We start from the raw sequence: 25,338 nt of genomic DNA, 5'->3' as shown, positions 1-25,338 counted from the left end.
TGTTGCAGGAAATATATATTAAATGTTGAACAGTCAGCGCTCCTGTCTTTCCAAATAAGGATTTGGACAAAACGTAAGTTTTCTTGGTAAAAATAAAATAAGCAATAATGTAAGGACTACATCTGGTATTTGGCGAATGCAGAAAAATAATCGCATGTACCTTTATACCTGATTTGGCCATTATGATTTAAAAAAGGTATATCTACATAATTATACAACTAAAAAGTTTCATTAACGTCTGCATTCCGGAAGGTTTCCTAATCGTTAACATGTTATCAAGGCGCGATTTTCATATAGAGGTCCACTGACAAAATTGACGGAAGGGTCATTTCTTTTTCAAAACATAAAACAATTGACCTCTTTTTGATTAGCTGATTTCCTTTTGATTCAATAATGCCTTGAAAAAAAAGTTTAACAAAAGGCACCAGCACTTGTATAAATTTAGTTTATGAGCTTAATCGATGATTGCCTTTGAGTGTTAAGTGGCAAAAGCTTAAACTAGTCAAACGCAAACGAAACCTGACTCTTAATTTAAACTATGCATCTCGAAACAATAGCAGAAGTCGACAGAGCGGACGACAATACATCGGAGACAACTTGTGGTGTACGTAAGAGCATGACTGGGGAGTTTAAAACTGTTAATATGCACCTGACATAATTACGCTTTATGGTTAAAAACATTTTCGTTTTTGTCGTGTTGAGCGACCTGTGAAGTTTCCACTTTTCTCTATTTTATTATCACAGCAGCGTTGTTTGTGCCGTGTGGCGGCCGTAAAAAGTCTCCCCGTACATTCAGTCAGGGCTGTTATATTTCGATCTTCTCAGATCGTTCAGCACGACTTTGACGGTAGCATGCATTTCCACTACTGTCCATGAACAGACTCAATCTAACCGAGCCTGCAACATTTTCGAATTTGTCTTGTGAGCGACCTGTGAAGTTTCCACTTTTTCTATTTTATGTCGTGTTATTGGTACTGTTTAGTTTCTGTACATGACCATTTCGGCCTGGGTGGTTCCAATACTCCCGCTTTCATAGCCTTGGGTATTGTTAAATCACCCCTTGGATATGATGCCTGCTTTTTAATTTTGTCTTTTGACAGCTTCTGTGATACGCAGGCTCCATAACCTCAGATCCCCTTCCTAAATTCCAGTTTGTTTAGTTCTGCCCATTGTTTTCCCGTCTGGGGCAAACCCTTTACTTTATCTGGGGACCATACGCCGCTCTTCATGGAATTACACGCCTCAACACGTGTATCATTGAAGGTTCCATGTTCACCGACGTTTGAATACATCTGCGGATGTCTCTAAATTGCTTTTTGTACTTTTAGCATGTGTAAATGTTGAGTTCTGCTCAACCCGGGGCTAGAGGGCGTGGACGGTAGCATGCATTTACACTACCGTCCATGAACAGGCTCAGTCAAACCGAGCCTGCAACATTTTCGTTTTTGTCGTGTTGAGCGACCTGTGAAGTTTCCACTTTTCTCTATTTTATGGTGACTAGCTACAACCCCTGACGTTCCATATCAGAGTCAATAGCTGCCCCTAAAAATACCGTAATCGTTGCCATTGCTGACGTCACACCTTTATTACGTCACAAATCGCGTATTTCATTTAGTGTCATGTATTTGTAAACAGATAACTTTTATTGGAACACACCATCTTCCAGATCTTTCCTGTATTTTAGCGCAGTTGAATATGTATTCTTACAAGGATTTCGCCTTATGTGGCAACATATATTCAATACAAAACAACATTTATTTTTCGGACTTGTCCCATTTGCTTATCATTTGTGAAATGAATGAAGTTACATGGACTTATCGAGCTAGTCTGTGCTGTGATAAAAACTGTTTGAATAGATATCATCTATATATACATATAGCCTTTCTTACAGTAATTTTATGCTGCACATGCACAATTATTATCTGCCAACTATTTGAATTCTATTGCGAGGAAGGTCAGTGGTTTTACCCAGATGCCCGCCCATGATGAAAGAATGCACTGAGGAGAGGCACCTGGGATCTTTCAATACAGTCACTATATAATTTACCCTATAATCGTGTAGGTGCGACAACAACAACAACATACAGCTTCTAAATAACTTTTAAATGAAAACTATTTTGTCATTCTGGGAAGCCGATCCAATTGCTGTAAATGAAATATGATTTCTGCGTCTGCTTACTGCGCTCAGTCGAGTTATAGATTTAATTGCCCCCGTTTGCAGGCAACCTGGCAATCATTGGGATTAATTAGAAAGACATATTGACTCTCAGTGTATTTTCTGTCCGTTGTGTCTCTGATTTTTGATCTTTATAATGATACATTAAGGACATTCATAAACCTCAAGGTAAACGTCTCCGATATGCTTTTTGTTGGAAGACAGCGGACGAAATTCTCCACAGTGCCCCAGAAAAGGAGTTTGAAATAAACAACGTACTTACAAAGTATTCTTAACAAACTATGTAACAGCACATTAATGAGAAAGTGTTCAGCCACGTTTAAGAAAGCTTCTTTTATCAGCAATTATAAAACTAAAGATTAGTGTTGCACCAGTACGTACTGAAACTGAAAGGTATTGAAGTAAGGCTTTCTCCATTTGGTATTGAAAATATTGAAGATGAAATTTTTTTTCATAGATCGACAGTTGTATTGTGAAATCAGACATGACTTTTTTAAATGGCGTCTTCAACAGAGTATCAGTCAGAAATTCTTTTTTTTTCTATTTAATTCTATTCATTTTAGAACCATTGTCTGCATTTTAATTCTAAGAATAAGAATTGTGTCTGTTCATAAGACTTAATTGTAAAAATATTTTATTTTTATTTTAGATGAAACAATCGTTTAGATTTTAGCAAAGAACGAGTGTTACTAACAAGTAAGTGTTTTATCTTTTGTTCTGCCGTGATTAAAACCATATTCCGTATGGATCATGCGTAGTTACTCAGATGCAGTAATTTCAACTTTTATGTGTCACTGCCAAAATACTGCTACGTTTAATAGATTTTAGTCTGTAATAATAAAATTTAAAACAATGCATTTAATAACTATGACTGACTTTTTTTAATTACAATGCAGCTAGTTTTTAAAACATATTATATATGTAAAAGGTATAGTAAAAGGTATAGGTAATGTATAAATGGGTGTTTTATGTGGTATAAATGATTTAAAAATTGCAAAGAAGTCGAAAAATGGTTAATGCTGCAAACATTATTTTGTAACGATATCATATGGTTTACTAAAAAACTTATTTTGCTAGGTCAATCTAAAACGCAATATCTTTTAAACAATATTGCGATAATGTTTTCAATTACATGTCATGTTTGATAACGCTACACTGGTAACAATAAAAATAGTAAAATGGAGTACAAAGCCGGGCGTCACATATAAAAGAGCAGCAATCCACACATCGACTAGTTGTGATCATATTTAAAACATACGATCTCTAGTTTCAATGCCAGAAAGAACATTATCAAAAGAAAAACACCACGGTTAATATAAACAGTATTTTCAATCAGACAAACGTGACAAAAAGCTAATTGGAAATAACACAAATGTGTAATTGCTTCAAAATATATTTATGATATTCATAGACAGTTCAACTGATCTAAAACCAGAGGGAAATGGCATCTAAATTAAATCAGGGATAAACCCTACACGTTTTCGTTCATGCAATTTCATAGTTTAGCTAATAATAAATATCTCTTTTCGTACAAATCAAAATATGTGCAATTAAATAACAAGTGTCTTAAGCTTTGGAAAATTGTTCGATTCCTTGAAAGTACTACTGGGTTGGCCCTGTCTGATCACAGCACATGCGTTCGCATTATTTTTATTTCATCTATGTAGAGTCTTAAGCCTTTCTTCGGATGTTTATGCTAATTCATTTTTTTTTTCTATTTTGAATTTTAGGAATACATACTATTTTGTTTAATTTCAATTTCAGTTCAGAATGACGCTGATGTTTTTATTATGCCGCAATTTTACGAGTTGTTTTATGATTTTGAATTGATGTGCTTTAGAATACCGTGCTTGTTTGTTGTTCCTATTGATAGTCTGCCCTTCATAATTCAGCTTATTTTTTAACTAGAAGTTTCTAGTATAGTCCAATATGACCACCCGTGCATAACTTACTTGTTATTGCAAAAATGTGTAGAACAATCGGCCATCCTTAAGCCAGCTCGTTTGGGTATGCACGTAAATAATTCTTATTCCAATGCTAGATTTTCCATATGATGTTCGTACGCTTCGACATGTTTTCTCAATGATTAGGCTCAGATAAACAGTAAATGGGAATTGAGATGTTCCACTTTCTTTGCACGATAGGAATTATAGTTTAATGAATACAGTGTTTCCTTATATCCGATGCAAAAGACACAGACATTAAAGAGTCTGTTTGACTCTTATAATTATAATTTTAAAAATGGGAATTTCCTCTCTACTTTTGTGATGCAACTCAGATCTTCCTCTACCATCAGAAGCTTGAAAGACGCCATACGGCCTATGGTTGTGATGTTAACATTCCCCTCGTCTTCCCCATCAGTATCCGTTCAGATGCAGCTTACACTCTTTATCAAACAGAGACACTAGCACTGAAAATAAAAGTTTTCCATTGTTTTCTATGCAGTCACTTTACACTAGAAAAGTAGTTTCCCAAACATCATTGTCTTCCATATCATGTTCTACGCAACAAGTTAACAATATGTCCGTTAGAAATTTGTAGAAATGCGTCTCGAGATTTTTTTTTATTTGAATGCTGGTCATAAAAGTTCTGGACATTGAACACAGGATATTCAACTGAAAATATTCTTTTCACAAGAATATGGTGTTAGAAATGTACATCGGCTGCCATGAATAACCGGTGAATCAATCGATACAGACGTCCGTTAACCAAAACTGGAATAAATAAATGACTCGAAAATTGATTGTAATATGTACCGCTTCATCAACATTATAAAATTATTGATTCTTGAGCCAGTGAATACGATGTGATATTGCCCTCTACGGGGAATATCACATCATATTTAATGACTCGAGAGTCAATAACAGTTTAGTATGGGTCCAGGTTTATGAGTAAGTAACATATATTTGTTGCAACATATTTAATGTTTGGTTTATTGTTTTGAAGTAACAATAACAGTGTGAAAACTTATAAAAGTTTAAATGAGGACATTTAAAATTCCTGGAATCACTGTATACAGTTTCTTATCGCTGAAATACATTGAAGTAGATTATGATCTGGGCATTTTGGCCAGTTATTATTGTGTTGGGTAACACCTGTAGCTGATTTTTCCCTCTGTTCATATTGTAGAGCTACATGTCAGTTCAACTTCCATTCTAGTTTTAGAAAGCTTAGTGGGGAAACCCTCTAACCATTAAGCATAAAATATATTTTGAACGATGATGAGCGGTTTCAGCCGGAAAATGAAATTTAAGTTATTTTGGAACAGATAATAATAATAAAATGTTGAATCATTATTCAATTCAGCTGTCATTAATCATAATTTGCCTACACTTTACGCCATAACTTTGATACAAAGTCAGATAGTTTACTTACAATTAGAGCCGAAAATATTCGAGATTGTACCCAATTCAACCGTTGACAAGTTCACTAGTCGATCGTATAGTGGATTTTATTTAGCACATAAAACATAAGGTATATAGTTCTCCAAATGTGAATTATTCAATCTAAAGCCCATTCTGAATTAAATAATATATAACATATTTCTCCCTAGATACACATTTAAAATGAATAATCTATCTTTCATAAATTAATTTATCAATAGTTCAGAAATGGGCTGACTGGTACAAGTTGACAGCGCCTTTTGTGACCGAAATATTCTTTAAAGCGACTGACCCACACATCGTGGTGTGAGATCTTAAGATATCCAACTTTTCCTATATTCACCCTTATGTCGCATATTTGATGTTATAACAATGTATTCTTCGTCGAATTCTGTTGAAAGTCGTTGTTTTTCTGATAAATATTTCTGATAAGGGTTTCCCAGTTTATAAAAAACGGGGTTTCCCAGTTTATAACTAGATGTGTGTTCAAAGGAAACAGGTCCCCCCCCACCCCTATCCTGCCACTGTAACATGGTTTTATGACTCGGGTTAAATAATTTTTAAGATGTTTGCAACACAAACTTTTAAAAACCTTATGTGTATTTTTCACTTAGTTAGCCATAACTCTGGCCTAGCTGAGTAAAAGCCTAAAGAGAACACTTCACAGGCTATAAAACAATCCTCTAAAGTTTTATGATTCTTGGTCAAGTACATTTTAACATACATGTTTCACAAACTTTATTTTTAGTAAGTCTGGACAAGAAGTCTGGTCTTGTGTAATGAAAAAACTTAAAAAATAAGTCAGGGGCGATAACTCCTACACGACTGAATGAATCCAGACGCGAAACCCTAGGTGCACAACAGCACATGCTAACCAACATTCCTGTAAACTTTGGTGACTCTATGTCAAATACTTTTGGAGCTAGGCTCGACACGACACTAAAATGACCAATTTGTACAAAGTCAGGGGCCATAACTCCTACACGACTGAACGAATCCGGACGCGAAACCCCAGGTGCACAACTACACATGCTGACCAACATTCCTGTAAAGTTTTGTGACTCTACGTCAAATACGTTTGGAGCTAGGCGCGACACAACATTCTCGGAAGGACAGGACGGACGGAAGGACAGACGGACAAGAGCAAATATATATGCCCCCACCACTCATGGGGAGGAGGGTTAGGGGCACTAAAAACGGGATACCGTTCAGCGAGTACCTTACAAATATTACGTGTCAGTGAGAAAAAATACAAGTGGCGAAATGACGTGCAATGTAGCAAAATGGCGCGTAATGTATAAATAAGTTTAATACTAGAGATAAAATACTTGCGCATGACATGTTTTGTCGCTTATAAAACATTTTCTCTCATGAATTATGATAATTATTATTTTATATAAGTTAAACACATTTTCTAGGTAGCATTCATAACTAAGTATCGATACCCAGTGCGGCTATCTAAGCGTAATGCTGATCAGTAAGGCTAGTAGAGGAGTATGTATGAGTGAAATTTATGCCAGAGCTAAAATATTGTCACAGTGTCACGTTTATTGCATAGAACTTTATTTTATCATCAATTGATGAGAAATATTACTTATATACCGCATTATATAGATAACACTAATGATACAAACACTTTCAAAATGAATCTGATGATTAGAATAAACATTTGATTGGAAATGGAGTAATGAGTAACGAATTTATGGAATACGAAATAATTAATATCCTGTATATTGATCCTCATTTATTCCTTTGGTTGGCTGGGTTAAAGTTTGATTCAGCCCTTTCCGTATCAAGGTGTGTTTGGTATTGTTTGCAAAATTCAAGTATGGATTTCGAAATCATTTTCAATTATATCTGTCATTTAAGCCAACATAGTCTGTTACTAGAATTGAATCCTTACAACGAGTAGAACATTGGCTGAATGAACTAATTACCTGGATGAAAAAACCATGCTTAAACCGGACGCTGAAGAAACCGAAGCAATTGTCTTCATATCAAAACAAAATGAATTACTTATTGATAACATTACAATGAATGTTGGCGCAATCCTTGATTCGAAAATGGACATGGAAATTAAAGCATATAAGTGACGTATGCCGATCTTGTTATAATTAGTTGCGTCATATGCAACATTTAAGAGACTAATGAATCGCAACAAATGAATATTCTCAGAAATTATACGTCGGATTCTCAAATGAAGCTCTCACTTATTTAAATTGTTTCGTAGTTGATAATTTCCAATATGCGCTTGACTTTGTAGAATCGCATTTAAACCATTAGTGAAACGTCGGAAGGTAATAAATTGAGGCAGTTTTGAAATAAAAAAAAATAAAAAATTATTCTCTTATTGTTTATGAGGAATTAATTATTCTTTGTTGTCATGTTTAGGTACATGGGTTATAAGCCTGTCTTCCAAAAGCCAGTTGGTGACTTTTCAAGCGTGAAATTATAAACTAGAACAAGTGGGAAAACACATCAATGAAAATGTTGCAGGCTCTGGTTGATCGAGCCTGTTCATAGTGGCAAGCTTCAGTCCACGCCGTCTTTGATAAATCGAACTAATAGCGCTGAGTAGAAAGTATTTAATAACAACGACCTCTACAACATAGCCTGGGAGCATTCAATAATAAAAACCGACGGCAGAATGGTAAAAGTAAAGTGTCTTCCATATATGGCAGAGACAAATTATATTTAATGGATTTGCCTCTCTCCAGAATTTATTTGTTTGAGCTTATGCATAGTAATTGAGAACAATTTATCGAAATTATGACTCATATTGTACTTGTCCATTTCAAAGCCGTATTAAACTACTTGTGTTAATAAGCACTAGCCAATTCATAATAATAGGTTAAAATTCAGTTTTCGCAGGAAATATGATTCATTTAACATTTTGTTTAAATACGAGTTATGTTGTATTTTATTGGACATCACAATATTTATTAACGCTACATAGATTGTATACATTTTACAATCATTTTAAAACCATATATGATTTCCTAAAGATATCAAATATTATTAGAATGAGCCAAATTTTAGTCTGACATGTAGGTCTGTTTGCAAAGAAAATATAAGGGATGCAGATAATGAAGATAATATTACAACATGTAAGAATTCAGTGGAAGGGTAAACATTTTAAAACTGATCATACCAATAATATAGTATAAAGTAAGTATTCACTTTTTGAACCCTAAACGTTATTAGGAATTAAGACGTCATAGGCGTAGGAGCCGGGAGGCCAGGGGGGGGGGGGGGGGCCTGGTCCCACGGAAGCTGGGATAGGGGTAGGGGCAATTATAATTATAGATATAACTTGCATTCTTATATAACATTTATTTAGTATCATAATAAATTATGATTCTTTTTAACCTGATTTCTGATTTGTATTTGGCCTTTCCTTGCATTCTGACTTGTCTCTTTCCGTAAGATGAGTATTGAAACCTCGTACACGGCGAGGATTGTTCAGATTATATTTTATAAAAGAGATAATATCGAGTGCCTCACTACAGTTCCGGTTTGAGCGTCTGCAAAAGCGATGTAAGTTTTTAGTATGTATACGCATGTAAACGTTATGTATTTACATTTTTTATTGTCTGTTCAAGGGAAATAATATTTCCACATCTTTATATCACAATCAGTCAAATGCAGCGCTTTTGATTGTATATTCAGGGCTTTAACCGAATACGGTAAAAAAATGACAGGCTTGATTAGAACAATACATATTTTGACCGATTAAGTTACACTGCAGACAGTTCAGCGCGTAGGGCCTAGTAGTACGCCCATAGAGGTATTGAACTCTTGGTACCAACTAATTAATGCACCGGGGATCCCTTGCCAGCCCCCACACCCCTGTCGAAAAGGTTTGCCCCCCCCCCCCCCCCCCAACCCCCCCCCCCCCCCCACACACACCTAAACTGAAACTAGCTCCTACGCCTATGATTTCGATTTATTCATGAATAATCTTATAACTGGCGAGTTTGTTTGTCTGCTTGATAAAATAAAGGTTTTCAGTTGAACAGCCATTCTAATGTAATGTTTCTATTGTTCTGGTTGGTGGAAAATCGCGACCTCGGTATCAACCGAAAATAACGTTAACATGAAAGCTGTTGTACTTCAGCAATCATTTGCAATGTTTCGTAACGAAACAAGACACCTAAATCTCAATTTCAACCGATGTGGTTTCCAACACTTTAATTAAGCCGAGTTTAAAGTAAATGAACAGTTTTTAGGTCAGGAGATCCTTCTTTCCCTCATTTTACAAAATGAAAACATTATAAAACCAAAATGGTTAAAGAAACTGCTCTGATCAGTGGAACATTGTGATCTCAGCATAGACCGAAAATAACTTGAAAGCTGCTGCTCATTAAGATTCAATATAAATTAATGCTCGTGAAATAAAAAACCGACTAACTATAGGGTTAATACGCCTTCGTTTATTAACATCTACGGAAGTCCAATCATTGTGAAGATGCCAATAGAAATAGTGGAAACTCCACAGGTCGGTCATTGACCTTTTTCTTTTCATCGAACTATTCAACCTCAATTTAAGCGAATTATGTATCTAATTCTCTAATTAAGCCGAGCACAGTATTAACAGTAAGTTATTATTTTGTAGGTCACGAGATCGTTCTCACCCTCTTTTTGCAAAATGATAACATTAAATGGTTGTCTTAACTTAGTTAGTTAAACGTTTTACGTTGTCATCCTATTCATAAAAATGATTGTGTTAGATTTCTGTAGACTATTTTACATTGTTTCAAGCATCGCGTTACATGTGGAGATCTCTGTAGCTCACATGATGTTTTATTTGTCTTGAGTAGAAAGATGATATAATAACTAGAGTTGTCCAACCTTGATACCTGTAACACTTGCCATTCTTTTGTCTTTACTTCTGCGTAGAACTGCCTCAAGACAATAGCATGATATATTAATTATTGTTTAACATTTTTCATCAAGTTTGAAATTTATAATATTAAGAAAAAGCACAAATGTCTCGAATTTTGTATTGCCCAATTTTGAATTGCCAAGTGGACACCGTATTTTGTTTCTGCTTTTCGTTTTCTCTTATAAGCTCATTAAGATCTTTATCGTCATTTCTTGTACCGCCACTTATCAAATAGATCTCTGTAGCGGTAATTTGAAGTTGGACGATGTTATTGTTCAGTTATTGAGAATGAATCTGGAGACGCACACCTGTATGTATATACAATATAGGTAGACAATAGAATTTTGCAAAGAGATCAGCATAATTATTTATATCTTTTCAATTAGTTACAACGTAGAGCAGAAAGAAAAGATACATTATTTTCATTGTGAATGACTAATTTTGTAAAACACTTACTTTATTTAGTTAGAAATAGAATACGGTATAGCATTCCAGAAACAACCAAACAAACACGTTGCACTGTACCATATTTTGTATGAAGTATAATGCTATATTAGCTCATAATTAGACACCGTGTACAATGTACATATACCATTTTCATTAAATAGTCGTCAGTGTCAATTTCTGAAGCTTTCAAAACGCATTCATTTTGGAAATACACACAAATGTTTAAACAGACTTGTTAGCGCATGTTTTGACCAAAAAATTAACCGCTTAACATCAGTTTATTTCTTAAAGTGAAGCCATTTGTTTGCACGTTAATATACCTTCTGTAATGCATGTTTTTCTAATTATTGCACCCCTGAGTTTTTTTTTCTGCAAGAATAATCAACGTCATATAGTATTTCAGATAATTTTTGATGTTTGTAAAAATCAGTCGCCCAAAAGGCTGCCCCTTGTTTAGAACGGTAACTTTAAGACGCGTGAGTCTAAAAAATATATACTATGTTAAGAGCTGAGCTATGATAAATTGCGTATGAGGCTAAGAAAAGTTATGCGGAGCTGTGAGACGTATGAGCCTAGGAGAAAATGCCAAACTATGTTTAAGGCAGAGCTATGAAACGCATGAACCTAAGGGAAAACATAGAGCTATATTACTAATAGCAGCTGTTACCATGAGACACATGGGTCAAAGAGAAATCGCTAAGCTTTGAACCTACACCAGTTTATTCTTCACCAAGACAATGCTTCCAAAACGTAATATTTCTGAAGGCAACGATCAGTTGGAGATCTACCTAATAGATATTGTTTTGGTACGTCAAACAGGCAGATGTTAGTGGGGTTTTATAAAGACTCTAACAGGCCTAATGTTCAGGTGTGACCTAAGTAGCGGTTAGAAATACTTAGTTGAAATATGATTTAAACAAATCAGATGAAAAAGGTGGATCTCCACAGGTCGCTGATCACGACAAAAATGAATATGCTGCAGGGTCGGTTTGATTGAGCCTGTTCCTTGAAGGTAGTGGAAATGCATGCTAACGTCCACACCCTCCAATTCTCATTTGAATAAAATGGCAGACATAAAAACATCTAGAACTTATAGTCTGCAAATTTCTATTTCAGTTTCAAAAGGTAGCTTTGATCCTAGTTTATAATGATAATAACACACAATTTACATGTTGATTGTAGATAGCTCTTAGTGTCGAACACGCTGATGGAAAACAATTTATTAGACTTTAAAGATCTAAACATTGTGATAAGGAAATGTATTATATCAATTTGCCTGAAAACATTATGATCTTAGCTTTTTCTATACATCCCTAAATGACACCAGTAAAAGTTAATATTTCAATGCATAAGCTCTTCATATACATGTTAAAACTACAGTCAGGCGTCTGCACCTTGCTGTTTAAGCTTTTATTGAGGGTGTCATTATTAAAACCACTGACTACAGGCGTTTTAATTTTCTAATCGTTAGTCGAGTGCAGTACTACCTATAAGAAACATTATCTTATTGGTCGTCTGCAAATGCTTATCTTAAATCACATAGATCAAAACAAACCTCCCTCATTTCTTAGCAGTTTACATTTTAATACCTGTGACATTATTTAAATATTTGCATAAGAATGTCAAAGAAACGACATCTGACAAAGGCATTTTCACTCAGCTTTCCTTTTTAGTCGAACGATCTATATCTTAATCCCATTGCAAACTCGCCTTACCGTGACAGTGATTTATCTAACATTGCAGCAAAATGAGTATGTCAAACTAATAAGTCCAAAGGTTAAGATTAAAACGAACACAGTGATCTCAATTGTTCGCTCTTAGTGATACATAGAATGTCAAATGGATCATAGTATCTAAATTTGTAGTAATTCTAGCAATTAAAACATCATCCTTTTCCAACATTAGGCTAACTTGAGATATGTATTGATTGTATGAAATAAATGATAAAAATAGTTTGGCAGAAAGATAAAAAAAGCAACAACAACAAAACAATATATAGAACTATAAATATTTAGATATATCTAGTTATGAACCTGATTAGCTGATATACTTTTAATACTAATAATAATAATTTGTACTGAAATCATATCTAATTTTTGTCTTCCATATCAATGCTTTGCAAGGATACTTAATGGACGACAATAGGACAACAGGGTTCCAACTTGGTAAATCTAAACAAAGATATTTGCTCTTTAACGTATGGCAGTAGATTTTTGTGTTTGTTCGATCAATACACATAATTATTCGTTTAGATGTTTTTATTTCCGTTCGATTATCGCATACAAATGATTATTTTCATGTTACGTTTGTTCGATGGTAAAAACAAAATGTATTTGATTATCGCAAGTAATCGAAGACATGTTTGGTGCATGACTGTATATGAGTTCAATAATTATTAAATTCTGTTTTGAGATGTGTGATGTTCTAAATCATTCTTTACAGACTGAAATGCTTCCCGCTAGGATTTACCGTAGTCGGCCATTTTAATTGTTGACATAACACGTGTTGTGGGTCAACTAATCATTATCGAACATAAATTATCGGACTCATATTTTAATAGTGTTTTTCAAATATATCTCTGATTATCGAACACATATAGCGGTATCATAATGTATTAAATATGTCTTCGATTATCGAACACATATGGCAGTATGCATTAAATAAATCTTCGATTATTAAACACATATTTAAATATGTCTTCGATTATCGAACACATATGGCAGTATGCATTAAATAAATCTTCGATTATTCAACACATATTTAAATATGTCTTCGATTATCGAACACATGTAGCAGTATGTATTGAATATGTATTCGATTATCGAACACATATAGTAGCATGCATTCAATAAGTCTTCGACTATTGGACACACATTTAAAAGTTTGTACCAAATAAGTCTTCGATTGTTAAACACTTATATTCAGTAATGTATCAAATATGCCTTCGATTATAGGATACATGTATATAAAAAGTTTGAAACAAAGTCTGTGCGATGATCAAATACATCTTCTCCGATTATTGAACCTAATATAAACATCGGACATAGACACACATCTACCGCCATAGTAACGACCTACATTTCCAATCAGCCTATCAATAACATTTGAATGTATCTTAGTGTACAGAATAAGTATAAAGAAGACGACAGTGTTATCCTGTAAAACTATGACAGTTAGCATATAAGCTTGCTTTCATATGAAGTGCACGCGAAAGACACGTGAGATAACAGTGTTAGTAACATATATATCAATTATTTGAGATTTAAATCAGAGATCTCGCCAGCATTTATCAACGGCGATAACTTTTACTGTCTTTGTTTTATGTGAATTACGTATGTTGCATCTCATGAATATTAAACGTTACTTAGTTGTACTAACGCAGTTTAATTCAAACTTTTGTAAAATATCTTCTAAACTAAGGGTAATTTGACGTAATCACTATAGCGTTTTGCGGCAAGGAAGTTGCCCCTTAGAATGTGATTATTTTTTTACCTTTGTCTTAATTTTTCGTGATACAGCTGCAGTTTGGAACTGTATTCCGAAGAAGGCATTCGATAGGTTTTAAAGCTATAGGAGAAGCCATACTTACTGAGCATGTTATAACTTACTGTTCATAAATGTACATCCATACATATATATAATGATAGTATAATAATATATATTTTAAGACTAATTGAATAATCAACGTAAATTTAAGAAATAAATGTCTGAGGTCTACGTTTGTTTCAAAATGACATGGAGATAAGGCCATTTGATTCGAACAATATTTTCGTATGTAGAGGTAGCACGTTTAAGTGAAAGACTACATAGACCTTTTATCAACAACTGACCAGGCAGACAAAATATAACCTACCCATGTTTAAAACTCTTATGCTATAACAGTTGTTTATAAGGCAATGGAATTTAAAGTGGCTAAAAGTAAGGGTTACGTCAATTTCAATTAAAGGAATTTTACTTTAAAACCTGTTATGTTTTAGCTTTTGTCAATAACATAGCTTCATGCTATCAGCTATGATACTGTACGTTACACAACCAATGAAAGTTCGTCAAAAGCTGATATTGAATATTTGAATCAACTATCCAAAATATTGAGTTCAATCATCATTTTTAAGTTCATCGTTCCAAACGTGACGTAGATGATTTACCCATTTTGAAGCATTGAAGTGTGAACGTTTTAGTAATACTTTGCTATAGATAGGATTGGTTGAAGAAGAAGGATCACTGTCATAAACTGAAGTTTCAATCAATATCAATAAACTGCAACGTTGTAAAAAATGTACGCGCGTCGCTTACAAATCCATTTAAATTTGTAGCTGATATTCAATCGCAGAAGTCTTTATTTCAAATAGTCTGTCCTTCAGGGCATCTCATTTTGATTATATTAAGACAAGGCAATTAATGAAATCATTTTAAAGCATTGAGGACTTGAAAAGAGATTAAATTTTTGGTATGTTTTTAAGCATATGGTTGTCTTCAATTTATATTTTTATGACATTTAGACTCATGACAAATCTTGGATTTGAATTTTCTAAAAGACAAAAGAAATAACAAAAGAAGCTTTGTGATCATGGAGTGCATTCACTTTTGCAATAACATGTGCATCTGCGTTTAGAAACATTGGCAAGAAATGCCCTGTGCACGAAATAATTATCAATTCTGAAATATACACAGTACCTGTTAATCGAATTGTACGTATCAGGTAAGAAATGCATGACTAAATTAGGCTAGTATTTTCTTGTACATGACCACGGCTATTAAGTCAATAAATACAGTCTCATTAATGCATTTTATCCTGGTGTTAGGGCCGGGCTACAACATTGCTGAAATAAGAACTTTCAATTTTATTAATTTTAGGTTATCAGTCGCCTCATTTCATAGACACTTGTTTTAAAATATCTTGACATTTTGACATCTATTCTGAGACTCTGAATACTAAATTGTAACGCAGTCTTTAAAAAAGAAAACAATTAAAAATAGTATCACAAAAAGTATTAAATCTGCCTAAAATTTACGAAAAATAAACTAAACACACACACAAATGTCATGATCAATGCAATATTGGACACAAAATCTTAAGTGAGCCAATGTGAATAAATTAAGGTCAAAGTAAACAAGTCTTGGTCATGTCGAGAAAAAGGGCCAATCCCGGATTAGACCATTCTGTCTTGTTAAATTGATGAAACCTATACATGAACGAACAGATAGAAATCTAATGTTAACACTTGACTGACGTTTTATTGCTATATTCAGGCAGCAGAAAAAGCCTTGAAGGCAGCGTGGTATGCTAAAGACGCAAACAAGATAAACGGAGTAATGGCTAGCCACAGTTTGGAACTGATAGCTAGAGGTTAGTCTTATAGGTTCATATTTCTGTAGCAGCCACCGCAATTTAATTTAAACAACATTGTTTTTCTTAAATATTCTAATCTTTGCGATTTTGGTTTCCTTTATCGCCCGACGTAATAATTGTTATTTTACGTTTTATATGTTTTCTTTCGTTGTATTTCAAAAAAAATAACTGTGCAAATTATATAATACACGTATATTGCTTTTGTCCACAGTTTTCTTCGCAGGCAGAACTCATCAAACGTCTTAAATCATATTTACGCAGATTGTTTAAACTAATCTTTTCGAATATTTATCTAATATGAGAGATTGGTATATTGTATGTCTCAATACAAACATTTTGTACGTATTTGAAAACTACAGATTGCAATATTTTTGACCTTGCAATTACATTGGATTATAGGTTAGAAAAACATTCAAAATATTTCCAGACTTGACAACTTCTTTAGAAGGTCGCGAAAAACATCAAGAAACTATTTAAAGACCTAACTGCTATATTACATACTAGTGCAGAAAAACGAAAAAAGTCTAGGAACATGCAAATCACATTTATATTTGCTTTTAAAAGCATTCTTGTTGCATTAAAAGTAAAAGTGTTTGTTGTAAGATAAAATTTTATGAAATATTTTACCATTATGTTATACAGATCTGGGATCGTCAATACTGTTTCTAGCCAAACGTTTGTCAGACGTGACGGGAGATTACAAAGCAATGAGGTATCCGCGCTGCTTGCCAGGTCAGCAGATCCCTGCTGAGGCATATTCTAAGGAAACAGCAACAGCAGTGATTGATGTTGCTCAAGAACTGTTAGCATTAGTCCATAGTAATTATATCAAATAAGGATATTGCCCCACAGGAATAGTCTAATGTGTATGTATATCATAAATTACAGAATCTTGGTCGAATATACCCAATGTTTTATTCTTTAGAAATATATATTCTTCATAATAAAGATGCAAGAAAACACCTACTGTAATTATTAGTTCATTACATTATTCTATGTCGGACATTCTAAGAAGAACTTTGCATGGGCTGCTTTATTTGTCTTATCATGTTGTATTTACTGTTTGATTGAAAACGTTCGGTTATAATTACATACTTAGAGTGAAATACATGTCCATATGTAAAACGTTGTTTTATTTCATATTCTTACTCGTAAAAATATGCTGAGGGTGTGTAAATATTATTTTGCTCGTTATAGAACATATTTCCGTTTATGATTGATGCAGTTTGGTATATAGTACCTTTGTTGCGCTTACATGTTATATATTGTGCGTTTTAATCGACCTGGCGGGGTGGGGCTCCGCGACGGTTCACTGCATTTCTTTGCAGTATTTGTAGTATATTCGGCAACATGATATCTTATTCAGTGGTCATCTAGCTTACATTGAAACCAATGTAGCGTTGCATTTTAGTCGTTGGTTACAGTTAAACAATTATATTCCTCTAACTATTTTGCTCGTTTTTGATATTGCCATTATTGCAGAAGGTAAAAATTAACTCAGCCCCACCAGGTCAAATAAAACGTACAATACTACAAATATTTCTATGTGATTGTATTCAGAGTCTACGGTTAATCATATCTGATATAGAATCATATCTGATCAAGTAAAATGCACTGCCACTTACCATAGTATGTGCAGTCAGTAAAAAATAAAACATTATGTCCTAAAATAACCAATTAGTTACAGTTTATAGTTTTGAACACATTGTGCTGCATTATGTTAGTGTAAATGATAGACTGTTTTCATATGAGAAGATTCTATTTTAGAGAGATGATCATATTCTGTAAAGGCACGTGTCATGTCGAAAGTGCGTTCATTTTGCTTGCAAGTGCAAAGGTTAATTAATGCGTCGCTGGTTTGAATTAGATATCACCTCTGTTTGAGAGATATAGTGTTAAGCTAACGCTTCTGTAACAGAACCTTTAAGAACATTTTGGAAGTATTTCAAAAACCTAGAATGAAGGTTGTTCAAAGAGCAATATAGATTTTTTACGAGCTTGTTTTCTTCATAGATGAACACAAATGACTGTGTATAATTTTATATGCATATATTTATCAGTTGTAAATAGTTTCAACAGATGTCGTTGTTTACATAGTTTTTAACATTTTTTAAGTGAAATATTGTAAAATTGTTCATAAAATTAAATTGTTCACATCGTTATGAATTGTGCACTTAAATTGATATGAGCATTAAATTTTACACTATATAAAGTACTGTATCTGTAGCCGCTTACATCATTCATCGGAAAAGGTTATACCATATCGTATATTTGTGGACAATTAATTTCATTTGTTCACATATATTAAAGACATTTTAGCGCACGTTGCTCAATACCAGCTTGCTTTGTAGCGAGACGTAAAAGCTTCGCTGTTGTGGCAACAACTATTATTTGACGATACGATTGTCGTTGCAAACTTGTACAGTACAGGGTCAGTGTAAATAAATGTTCTATAAGTTAGAGAGTAAATTAAATCAATTTTTGCATAAACGTTTTATCTAATACATTGGACATCTTTGCAGATATAAGCTGACTCATTTTCAAACCCATTTTGTAATTTGTTTGTAAAAATAATATGTATAGATAAACGTTTGACAATATGTTATTTTAAATTCTACTTTAACATGTTTAATTATATACTTGTTTAATATGCGTTATAGTCTTTCTATTAGTTGATAGCCGTTATGTCATCTATTTTTTCAGATATGTTATGCTGTTTATTGAATCTCCCTGTCATCAAGCTTTCAATTTTTTCTATTATGTTAATGATTATTGCAATTTGCAGTTGTCTAACAGAAGATTTGTGTATTTCTGCTATTCTATGCGTTAGTTCGTTCGTTTTCTGCAAAGAAATGACATTTCTGTAAATGGTGTACCTTGTAAACGACATTATAATCTCTGTTCTGAGAAATATTGCCATATGACATTAACCTCTTAGGTTATTTGTCAATTATTTATCTTGTTAATACGTACATTCATTTTACTCCATTTCACTTGTTTTTCAAATACTGCATATCATGTTTTATGTATAAAGATATTGGTACATTGATTCTGGTTTCTCTTGCTGGAAAAAATCATTGCTTTATTACTGATAATCAGTATTTTATTATCATGCGTACACCGGAGATACTGTTATTTCTCACCGTCCGTAGGTCAACAATTTCTTTGAATAATTTCCTCTCTGAAACATTGGCTGACAATTAATGAAACTTGTCCTGTATGGTCCTTGATGGACCTCTTCTAAATGTGTTCATAGGGTTTCGCTTGGTTGCAGATGGGTACCGCCGGAACCAAGAAACAGAACAAAATCTTAAAACGACATGTACAACTTAACATAATTTGTTCAAAGTATAAAATGAAACCATGAAAACTTGCATGACTGTCACCTGAAAAAAAATCAGAAAGTGCTTCAAACAAGACTTCCTCATAAACGATTTTTCTTCTTGTGAAATAATTTTACACAGATATTTTTTTCGTCGACCCTCTCCAAAGATTGACTAAAATTACAGCTTGTAGGCGTGATAAATTTTACATAGATTTCTCTGTATGCCACTATAGAAATACTATTATAAGGACACGGAATACATCTCCATTGGCGCCGCAGTTGATATTTTATCGTCATATATGTTTCGTGTTCCAAACCAGGTCTTAAATTCCAATGTTAGACAAATTAGGTCATCAAAACACGTTTGTAATTTTAGATTTTGAAATTCGTTCGAAAGTAACTAATGATTTATTCTTATTTTTTCTAAAGCTTACACAACATTTAAAGTTATTAGATATTAGTTTACTCCTATAAAGTAACGTAGTATTGCTGATTTGAAATAACTTCTGTATCGATGCTTACATGTTATTGTATTGCTCGCGGGAAACTCGTTTTCTGTTGCTTATATTAATCGGAGTAAATTTTGTGTTGGTACATGTATGTCTGTCTTTTGTTTTAGTTGATTTGTAACGATTGCTATAATAATTGCTAAAATGAGGTCACTTTTATTTTGCCTATATTGATTGTTGCAAATGAAGTAACTTTTAATAAACTATGTTTGAGTAACGCTGCATATTTGTTCATTGTATTGCATATTTGTTCATGAATTTTGTATTTCTTATTTGCAACCTTTGTATAATGAGTGACTTTTGTATTACTCATACATTATGGAGTTATTTGATAAACTATGTTTGAGTATCTTTCGTATTGCATACTTGTTCATGAATTTTGTATTTCTTATTTGTAACTATTGTATAATGCGACTTTGTATTACTCATACAGTATGATGATAATTATGTAGTAATTCTGTGTAAGTTTTTTCAGCTCACCAGTCACGTAGTGACATGATGAGCTTTTGTGTCCGCTCTTTGTCAGGTCGGCGTCGTCCGTCGGCGTCGTCCTTAGTCCGTCTACAATTTTTTTGTGAACATGATAACGACCACATTTTGCAATCGATTTAAATCAAACTTGCACACAACAGTTACTTGTATTGGCATAATATCCCGGTTCTTTCGAACGCTGGCTAGATCCCATCATTGGTTCCAGTGTTATGGCTCATTAAAAGGCCATAATTTGCTATTTTGGCTTGCAAACACGATAGAGACCATATTTTGCCATCGAATTTAATTAAACTTGGACACAACATGTATTGGTTTCTTTCGAAAGATGGCCAGATCCCATCATGGCTTCCAGAGTTATTCCTCTTAAAGGGTCATAATTTGCTATTTGGCTTGATTTGACACAAACTTGCAAAATATTTTTAACAACAATAGATCTTGGATTCCATGATGAATCCACCAGATCCAATTATAGGTTCCGGAGTTACGGCCCCTAATTGACCCCTGAAATAGCCAAAATTTAATTTTTGCCTTGCGAACATGATAGAAATGACAATTTACATTTTATTTAAACCATACTTACACACAAATTAAGTCACAATACGGTCTCTGTTCCTTAAAAACCGGCTAAATTCTATAATAGGTTGTAAAGTGACTGCCCTTGAAAGGGGAAAATTTTTCTTTTTTGGTCCTTTCAGCCGTACAAAAGTTTCATTTATGCTTTGATTTGATACAAACTTGCACAGAATATTATCTTAATGATTCCTCGGTCAAATTCGAAACTGGGTCATATAGGATCAAAAACTAGGTCACAGTGACAAATTGAAAGAAAAGCTTGTTAAAACCCTAGGGGCCAAATTTATTTTCCTGTCTTGTTGATTAGGTCCTATTGCCGGTTCAAAAACTAGGTTAAATCAAAGGAAAACCTTGTTAACACTCTTGAGGCCATATTTATAATCCTATCTTCATGAAACTTGCTCGGAATGTTTATCTTGATGATTCTTAGGCCTATCTCCATGAAGTTGGGTCGGAATGTTTATACTGATGATTCTAGGCCAAGTGGGAAACTAGGTCATGTGGGGTCAATCACTAGGTTATCCGCTCAAATCAAAGGAAAAGCTTGTTAACACTCATTAGACCATATTTATGCCTCTAACTTCATGCAACTTAGTCAGAATGTTTATCTTGAAGATTTCAAGGCGAAGTTTAACAGGTGAGCGATATAGGGCCATGATGACCCTCCTGTAATGAACATCATTGCAACTTTTTAATTGCTGAGAATGAAATCACATTCCTTTTATTTTGTTCTTATGCAAAACCGTTTGCAGAAAATGAAAAATAAGTAATAAGTTCATATTTCTTAGTTCACAAAATAATTTCATCATAATGGATATTTCAAAATAGAGTGGTACAACAGAAGAGCTGTTTAGTACAACTGCTGATTAACTTGTACGTCACTACGTGGAAAGAGTCATAAGAAAACATTATCTAGTACATCAGATCTACGCCTGTATCACATTTGTAATATACAGAAATAGTTATAATTCTTCCTTGATACAATGTACATGTATTTACATTTTCATGTATACATGGATATATTTGAAACATGTTAGTTGGTTAGTCTTGAATACATTTCTTACCAATTTAATGAAACACATAAGTACTTATATGTAATGTTACATATAATAAACATTACAGCTATTCGGTAAATTTGTATATTTATAATAAAAAACGAATAAAATAACTAGGAAGTTTGTCATTTCCTTTCATGGTGAACACATTTAAACATTACAAAAAAGAAATATTTATGGGAGTACCCTATCAACCATAAGAACAATAGTTTATCAATATGTTTTATCATTAGTGTACGTAATATAATTCCAAAATATAGCGAACACAGTAACACAGCTAAATTAAATATGGTAGAATCTTGCAAACATTTTTGTGTGTGTGTTCGTTTGTATGTAATTGTGTGTTTTCGCTGATACGGTTTACGGTGTATGGAGACTGCGTTTTAGGTACGTGACTTTCCTTGTTGAATATTCATCCTTGCTTCTTTCCTCTCCCATTCCCCAACTACTCTTCCATTTTATCTACCCCTTACCCCGCTTCTTGTTTTTACATATGCCCCATATGGTTCTGGGACGATCTGTGTATGACAGGAATTGGAACCACTGCCTTACCCTTGCATGATCGCAAGAGGCGACTAATAGGGTCTTAACACTTGGTTTTGCAGTAACTCTGTGATTCCAGCAGGTATGCAAATTTTGATTCCATACCTCATGTTTTTATTTCAATGTAAATGAGATGTGGAACCAAAATTTGTAGTCCTGTTTGGCGCCATATAACATATACTGTGTTGGTGCGCCGTAAAACCCAAATAAATGAAATGAAATGTTTTGCATTTAATTAAAACGTACTTATTGTTGGATTTTTAAAGCAAGCCGTCTGCTATATTTTTCCATTACTTTTTTCTTTGTTTCGGACATACTTTGAGAAGCATGGCTCTATGGCTGTGTTTGTGGTGCTCTGTGCTTCCTGAAAATCTACTCTTGCCTTTTATCTTCTTAGTGGAGGAATTAGATAATAATTATATTCTTAAAGAAGAAATTCAATTCTGAAGGCAAGTTTGAGATGTGGAACTGTCAAATCAGTCGTCCTTGAAAGCCAGGGCAAACTGTTTTATAACGTCATCGCTCTGACATTAAATCGTATGTCCTATTAAATGTTTGTAAGTTTGAAACAAAATAGAGAATGTTGTGATACTGTAAATTACTTTATTGCAGGAAACATTATACAAAATACTACTTTGTGAATAATACAGTAATGTTTGTTTGTTTGTTTTGAGTTTAACGCCGTTTTTCAACAGTAGTTTAGTTATTTAACGGCGGACAGATAACCTAACCAGTGTTCCTGGATTCTAAACCAGTACACACCTGTTCTCTGCAAGTAACTGCCAATTTCCCCACATGAATCAGAGGTGGAGGACGGATGATTTCAAACACAATGTCTGTTGTCAAATCGTCACGGAGAACATACGCCCCGCCCAGGGCTCGAACTCGCGACCCCGAGATCCGTAGATCTGCGGTCTCCCTGTTGGGCTAAGCGGACGGGCAATATAGTAATGAGTAAATCAATTAAGTTAAATTTACGCTAAGACTGTGTTTTCAAATAAAGTTCAGTTTAACGTCGCACCGACACAATTATAGGTCATATTGCAACATTCCAGCTTTGATGGTGAAGGAAGACACCAGGTGCCCCTCCGTGCATCATTTCATCACGGACGGGCACCTGACTAGAACCACCGACCTTCCGTAAGCCAGCTGTATGGCTTCCACACATGAAGAATTCAATGCCTCCAGTGAGGCTCGAACAAACATCGGTAAGGGACAAGTGATTCGAAGTCAACGACCCTAACCACTCGGCCATGGAAGCCCCTTTTTTAAAAAAACAAACTATTTATAAAATAATGTCAATCAAAAGCGACAGCATGTGCTTGTTTTTAAATTATTTCGATCGGTCATTCTATTTATCAGCCCGCCCGCTTAGCTCAATAGCGAGAACGCAGATTTACGGGTCGTGGGACCGAGTTCAATCCGCGGGCAAGGCTACGTTTTCTCTTACAATCGATAATAGGCATTGTATCAGGACATGTTTTTTCCTATGAATCGTGTGGAGAAGTTTGCAGCTACTGTCAGAGAACAGGCTAGTACTGGTACATAATCCAGGAACACTGGTTAAAGTGAACTGCCCTCCGTTACATGACTGGAATGCAGTTAAAAAAAGGCGATTAACCGATAACAAGAACATAACAACTATACAAACGTCTATTATAAATGCCTTTTTTGGCTCATAAAAACTTAACATTTCTCAGAAGTTCTACATTTCCTTGTTCTGAATTTGGAAGAAAGTCTGAATCTATACCGGGATGTTGTAATCAACATGATACATTATACATATTCCTAATTCAAATCTAATAATAAAGCATATTTTATTCAGCGATATTTTACTTAGAGCAAGTTAATGAAAGTCTATTTTGGAGTGGCTAATCCCACAAACTATTCTACGAGAAAGCTAAGACTAAGGGATGGCTAGATAAAGGTATTCATTACTACATCGTTTATAATAGATCAAATAATTCATGGAAAGGTAAACAAGATCGTGAAGAAAAACAAAATATATCCCTGAAAAAAATACTTGTCGGGACTAAAGAGACACGTTATTTTTACAACGGTCTATCGTAAATAAAACGTCAAAAGAATTACAGATAAATCAAATTATGCTCTTTCTTACTTTTATATATTTTGATACCTTAACATCTAGATGCAAATGTCCTGAAGAACTATAGACCTGTCTCTAATTTACCGTACGTGTCTAAACTACTTGAAAAGGTAGTCGATGCTCGTTTGGAAAGCCACTTGTCTTTGAACAGTCTTCACGAAGAACACCAGTCTTCATACAGAAAATTTTCACTCGACTGAGACTGCATTACTGAAGGTTCAAAATGACATTCTCAACTCGCTTGGCCAAAATGATGTAACAATGTTAGTGATGCTTGACCTATCAGCTGCTTTTGATACCATCGACCACAAGACTCTATTGCACCGCCTCCACGACCACTTTGGTATCGCAGGGAAATCACTCGAATGGATAACTTCATATCTGAGCGACCGCTACCAAAATGTAACCATAGATAGTGAACCAGTGCAAATGACATACAGTGTCCCACAGGGGTCCGTTCTCGGACCAAAATTTTTCACAATGTACACTAAAC

At 34.1% G+C, this 25,338-nt stretch overlaps 1 long non-coding RNA gene across 1 annotated transcript; it reads left to right on the top strand.

The window, feature by feature from the left end:
- The first annotated feature begins 16,137 nt into the window (after nucleotides 1-16,137).
- On the top strand, nucleotides 16,138-22,308 carry LOC128548363 (uncharacterized). The gene is made up of 2 exons (XR_008366973.1): nucleotides 16,138-16,238; nucleotides 16,884-22,308. It is a non-coding gene; the product is annotated as an uncharacterized LOC128548363 (long non-coding RNA).
- The last annotated feature ends 3,030 nt before the right edge of the window (nucleotides 22,309-25,338 follow it).

This window comes from Mercenaria mercenaria, chromosome 14 (assembly GCF_021730395.1).
Source record: "Mercenaria mercenaria strain notata chromosome 14, MADL_Memer_1, whole genome shotgun sequence".
Classification (NCBI taxonomy): Eukaryota; Metazoa; Mollusca; class Bivalvia; order Venerida; family Veneridae; genus Mercenaria; species Mercenaria mercenaria.
This window is presented reverse-complemented; position numbering and strand designations above follow the sequence as displayed.